Source organism: Pipra filicauda, unplaced genomic scaffold, assembly GCF_003945595.2.
Source record: "Pipra filicauda isolate LSUMZ 115617 unplaced genomic scaffold, ASM394559v2 scaffold1114_size28195_pilon, whole genome shotgun sequence".
Taxonomy (NCBI): domain Eukaryota; kingdom Metazoa; phylum Chordata; class Aves; order Passeriformes; family Pipridae; genus Pipra; species Pipra filicauda.
Window position 1 is genome coordinate 4279 of NW_024103557.1, and position 6122 is coordinate 10400.

At 50.5% G+C, this 6122-nt stretch overlaps 2 long non-coding RNA genes across 3 annotated transcripts; both read left to right on the forward strand.

Annotated features, from left to right (window-relative positions):
- The first annotated feature begins 1505 nt into the window (after positions 1–1505).
- LOC113998469 lies at positions 1506–3784 on the forward strand. 2 transcript variants are annotated; one of them, XR_005563979.1, is made up of 5 exons: positions 1506–1653; positions 2120–2766; positions 2927–3093; positions 3449–3594; positions 3706–3784. It is a non-coding gene; the product is annotated as an uncharacterized LOC113998469 (long non-coding RNA). The 2 variants fall into 2 exon arrangements; XR_005563976.1 differs by having other exon boundaries at positions 2120–3093.
- Positions 3785–4833: 1049 nt separating this feature from the next.
- Positions 4834–5578, forward strand: LOC113998470. Its single transcript, XR_003544462.2, has 3 exons — positions 4834–5124; positions 5306–5371; positions 5464–5578. It is a non-coding gene; the product is annotated as an uncharacterized LOC113998470 (long non-coding RNA).
- Positions 5579–6122: the final 544 nt, after the last annotated feature.

Below are 6122 nucleotides of genomic sequence, written 5' to 3' on the forward strand. Positions count from 1 at the left end.
GCAGGTCCCTGAATGCAAAGGCTGCCCAAGGCAGATTCCCACTTTGCAGTGCTTGGGGGGATCTCTGTGCGCTGCTCTGCTTCTCACTGCTCATCCTTGGATGGGTTTGGCAACTTGCAGCTGTCATGGCCAGACCTACAGGTGCTGCTTTGTCCTTGTAGGGGGGAAAGTGCTCAGAAAAGGAGTCACTGAAATTACAGGAGTGTGGGTGAGGGGGTGGAGGTGGGGGATGCTCTTCTTGTCTTTGAAGAATCCTTTTGGACATGCCCTGTCCTACAGACCCAGTGTCTCTTCATTAGTAGCTTTGAAGCAGAGTGCTCATTTGGGCTTCTTTCCCACTGCAAAGAATTGTTTGCCCTGGCAGCTCCTGGGTTCTGCCTTGGTTGCTGCTGGGAGTGAGGAGGCAGAGCCGCCTCTCTGAGTCAGGCTGGGCCCTTGAAAGTGGGTGTGTGCAATTTTGTACTGGGCAGAGCTCTCTTTTTCTTGTGGTGGTTGAAGGTGCACTGTCTCCTTCAGGCACAGGCAGCCCACCAGGACACCTTAGAAGAAATCAGAACCAGTCATGTGGACTCACTGAAAAAACAATTAGAAGACAGAATTAGAGATCTGGAACGTGCACTGGGAAGGACAAAAAGCAACCAAGCAGAAAGACCTTTTCCAAAAGAATCCACCCAGGCAGAAGTGGACAAGTACAAAGAGCTGTATCTGGTGGAAGCCAAAACCAGAAAAAGCCTCACCAAGAAACTGGAAAGGTAAGTCCCTGCTTTTTTGGACTGGTAAGAACAGACTCCTTTTTCCTCCTGCATTTTCCTTGGAAATCCCTTTTCTGTATCTGGCCAGCGTCAGGTGTGAAAGCAGAACATGGCATCTTTGTGGGGAACGTTCCTTCAGACCCTTCCCTTCCTCAGACCTGTCTTCCTTTCTCTTTAGAGTTCCAGCAGTAACCCCACAGCAGCACCACTCTGGCATTATTGGTGTCTTTTCAAGTTGAGGTTGTTTTAGCAGGCAGCCTTTTTGCCAGTCTCTCCTCTCCTCATCCCGTGGGTGACAGAAAAGCTGAATCTTGTGCCCTTTCCTGTTTGAATAAGGAGAGGCCTCTGGGAGAAGAGAGTTGGATTCTGTGAATCCAAAATAAGGCAGCTCTGTCTTGGCTTCTGTTTTGGCAGCGGGTCTGAGGGTTGAGCTTTCCTTGAGAAGGCCAGGGTGGCCCAGAGTTCTTCTGGAGGTGCCACTGGCTGCTCCTTGCACTTGGTGTGATTTCTTAGAAACAGGCCCTGTGAACAAGCTCAGATCAAAGGATGTGCTGGGTTTGGATGCTCTTCATGCCCTTGGCTTTTAGAAGTCGAGTAGTAGCCAAGGCTGTGGAGGGTAACTTTGCAAAAGCCTTCCTGCCAAAGATGACTCTGTGTGTGCTTGTGAATGTTTCAGAGCTACTGAGAGACTTGCAGTGGCCAACACCAAGCTCTTTTTGGAGTGCCACAGAGGCAGATCTGCAGTCCCAAGCAGCGCTGTCAGCGGACTTCTGGCTGCAAGTCCACTTCTGGATTCACCTGGCCTGGGACATGTTGGCCTCAGTTTGGGACTGAGCAGAAGTCTGGCTCTCAGAACACCACCCAGACACCTGTGGTAAAGCCCAAGACTTCTGCTCATCAGGTTGGTACAGATTTTCCAGAGTGGTCAAAGGCCAAAAAAGGTTGAAATGGAAGCAATGAGCTGTGGAACTCCATTCTTTTCCAAGAGAAACTGTGGGCAAGAGCTCTGTGGCACAGGAACCTCCCACCTAAGTTCTACCCTAAATTTACACGTAGTAATCTTCTGTAGTCTGTGGGGTTTGGCAGGAAGCCAACTCCAACCGGCTACAGATGGTTTTGGTGTCAGAAGTGGGATTGTTTTGGTTCCTTTGGTTTTGTTGTGGGAACATTGTCTGGGAAAGCTGCCAAGAGCAGGTTTGTTTTGTCAACATCCCCCATTGTTTTGGGACACTCCTGGGAGAGCTGCCAAGAAGGATTTTGTTTATCTAAACATAGCTTTGTTTAGGAAGAAGGAGAAAGAAAAATAATAACAATGGCCTTTTTACTAATTTTTTTCCTGATTCTTGCTGGTTTTGTGCCTGTCCTAGGACATCCTGTAAGGGACCGTTCAGATGGATGGAACAAATTGCTTCCTTTCCTTAATTTCAACATCCACGGCCTAGTAGCCACTTTCCTTAATGGTGGCCTTCAAGGTTTGGTAGCAAAGACTCCAAGATCAGCTCTAACCCATCCCTACATTGCTCAGCGACAATGATCCTAGTGGTGAAGGCAGCGAAACTGCTACTTAAAATTGGAGAGGTGGTGCTGCATTGGTCCCCTTGTTGTACGAAAGGAATCGCTGGAGCTTTGGGGACAAGAAGTGCCAACGGCCACGACAACTGTACACAGGCAACAGTATCGGAGGAACCGAGATGCTGTGACCCCCATCCATCCATCCAGTACATCCATGACATCATTGTGGGGGGGACACAGCAGAAGAAGTTTTCGAGAAAGGACAGAAGATCATCCAGATTCTCCTCGAGGCTGGTTTTGCCATCAAGAAGAGTAAGGTCAAGGGCCCTGCCCAAGAGATCCAGTTCCTAGGGCTGAAATGGCAAATGGACGACACCAGATACCAACAGACGTCCTCAACAAGATTGTAGCAATGGCTCCACCCACAAACAAGAAAGAAACCCAAGCTTTTCTGGGAGCCATTGGCTTCTGGAGGATGCACATCCCAGAGTACAGCCAGATGGTGAGCCCTCTTTACTTTGTGACCCGTAAAAAGAACAATTTCCAGTGGGGTCCTGAACAACAACAAGCTTTCAGGCAGATCAAGCAAGAGATTGCACATGCCGTGGCTCTTGGAGCTGTCAGGACAGGACCAGAGGTAAAGAATGTGCTCTACTCTGCAGCTGGAGATAAAGGTCCCTCCTGGAGCCTCTGGCCAAAGGTGCCTGGTGAGACGTGAGGGCGACCACTGGGTTTCTGGAGCCGAAGCTACAGAGGTTCTGAGGCCAATTCCACCCCTGTGGAGAAGGAAATCTTAGCAGCCTATGAAGGCATACAAGCAGCTGCAGAGGTAATTGGTACCAAAGCCCAGCTCTTCCTGGCACCCCAGATGGGACCCCAGCATGCAAAGTGTAACTGGATAAGGGAAAAAAGGGGTAGGGTTTATCCATTTTAGGGAAAGGGTGACCAAAAAAGGAAATACTGCAATGCAGCAAACTTTGGCCAATCGGGGAGCGGGGTCTAAGGATACAGACATCAAGGGGATTTTTCATCAAACAATTTCAGGGGACAAACAAGGGAAAAACTACAGTAAATGTTTAGACACAACCGTAAAACTGGAAAGGCATTGGGTCTGAACTTCCTGAAAACTTCATCCAGGGCTTTCATCCTCTGGAGGGTCACACATTTCTTGTTGTCTTCTCCAGCTTTCAGATTCAGCAATGTCCTCACTCCCGACAGACCAGGGTCCCCTTTCCAGAGTAATGGAGGAGCACCGGGATTTTTTAATCCAAAATTCCCGGATTTGAATGAAATGCTCTGGAAAGGCTCTGGAAATCATTGGGTGTTCACAGTGAGTCTCTGGTTTCCCATCCCCTGCTTCAGATGTGAAAACATGTTCCTTGCAGTCGGAATGTAAACTCATCAACTCCATTAAACTTGAGCACTATATCCCATCATCCAGATCATCAAGGAAGATGTTCACCAGGAATTGCTGATCACTGGCCTCCAGCTGGATGTTGCACTCCTGATCACCACCCTGGCCAGCAGATTTCAACCAGCCTGCTGTCCGCTCATCCAGCCCATACTTCATGGGCTTCTCTGTGAGGGAGCCCTGTCTGTGTCCACTAGAACACACCTTCATTTTGATTTTAAACAATCAAACAGAAGTGATTGTTTTAACAGCAGAATTATTTTTCAAAGGGAAATAGAAGGGTAAGAGTTTTTAATTTTAATGATCATGTTTTACATGATGCTAATTGACCTCTAGTAGAAATGAGAGAGCACCTTAAGAGACAAATCTACATTCTCTATTTATGCCCCTGAATTACAGGTATGGCTTTGATGGAACGAGTGCCTTCAAGCTCCACTGGCAGGCACTGTTTGAAAACTATTTGGGTGATTTTTGATAAGAAATGAAAGATGCAACGACAGGAAGCCATTCAGCAATCCCTGACAAGGGAGGTCCACTGTCAATTGCTGGGAGGGCCCCCACCTGTTTCTTTTAATGGTGCTCCCAAATCCCACCCCTTGGGCCTCCCATCCCATCCTTTTTGGTCCCCTCAGGCATCTCCTCCCCAGCATCTGCTCTGTGTCCTACCCAGGGTCCCCAAATATCCTCCCATTGATCATTCCCAAAGCTTTTCTTTCCATCCTTCCCCTCAGACCTTTGCCTTTCACCCAGGCCACTGCCCTGGTACCTCCCAAGACCATTCCTTGCCTCCCTCTCCACTCCCAACCATCTCCCAGTGCCCTTGTTTTTGTCCTCCTCCATCATCCTCCTCCTGTCCCCACCAAGCCTCTCCCTTGCAGTCCCCATGTCCCCACACTTGAATTCCTTTCCCCTCCCCTGCATCCCACACAGGGCCCCTTCAACACCCCAATCCCAGTCCCGTGGGCTCCCCAGTTCCCCCCAGTTCAGCATCTTTGGGTCCCCCCCAACCTCCTCCCCCCCTCCCTGCAGGCCCTGAATTCCCCTGGCTCTCCTTGTCTCCATCCCCACCCTGGGCCCTGCAGGCACAGGGGTTGGAGGTGAAACTGGGGGCAGTGGGAGCAGGGGGAGCAGAAGGGATTTTCCCCCTCAGACGGGGGCAGCCCTGGGCTGGGGGGTCTGGGGACCCCCGTGTCCCTCCCCCAGCCCCACAGGGGCCAATCCTGCTTAAACCTTTGCTCTCCTTGCCCAGGCACTCTTGGCAGGAACCCAAAATGATCTGTGGGATGTGAGTGGGCCGGGGGGACTGGAGGGCATCCAGTCTGGGAACTGGGGGACACTTTGGTCCCCCCATCCCTCACCTGGCACCGGGGACATCCCAGTGACCAGCCAGGGCTCCTGGTCTCTCTCCAGCTGCATTTAGTGGACGTTGGGATCCTGAAGATGGCTCAGGTGGGTACCAGGAGTTCTGCCTGAGTCGGGTCCTCCCCTCACATGGCCATGACACTTCTGGCCATCCCAGTCTGCCCCAGTATACCCCAGTGCACCTTCCCCAAGGATCCCATTTCTTCCCCCAGACTCCCAATACATCCCACTGCACCCAGTGTGTCTCTGAGCCTGTCTTTGTCCCCAGCCCCCTGTGGTTGAGAAGGTGGTGGGTCCTGTTGGTGAGATGTGGCTGCATCCCTGGGTGGCTGAGGTGAGCAGTGCCTGCAGGGAGAGGGGTCAGGACAAGGCCCCTCTCATGTTGCAGTGGACTTTGGGGGTGACGTTTGGGGCTCTGTCTTTCAGGCCTGGTGGTGACACCCGTGCCCTGTCCCCCTCCAGTGGCATGAGGAGATGATCATCCCTGGAAGAACCTCCTGATTTCCCTCAGAGCCCAGGGGCATTTCCCCAGAATGATCAATAAATCCCTTCAGCAAAGCTACTCTGCTTGATCTTGTGTGTGTGTTCCCAACTTCATGTGTGTGTTCCCATCTCCATGTGTGTGTTCCCATCTCCATGTGTGTTCCCATCTCCATGTGTGTGTTCCCATCTCTCTGTGTGTGTTCCCAACTCCATGGGTGTGTTCCCATCTCCATGGGTGTGTTCCCATCTCCATGTGTGTGTTCCCATCTCCGTGCCTTCTAATAGTTTTCTTGCTTTAGTGTGAGACCAGCGGTATAGAATCTTTAATGTGTCCTCTCTCTACCAACCAGGTTTCTGTAATATCTTCCACACTTCCCCCGCTCTGTTTAGACAATGTTAAAAACACGTCACTCATTGCCTTTGTTAGCATGCTTTGAATGCATTTAAAAGCACAAGGAACAATGCATAAAGCAGCCAGCAGTATTAGTAAAAGCGAAATTGCTTGTTTAGTGATCTCCGCAAGCCATGGTCCTAAACCTAATTTTGCTAGCCATCCCCTAATGGGATCTTTTTGAACTTCAAAGTCATTCAGGTGACTTTGC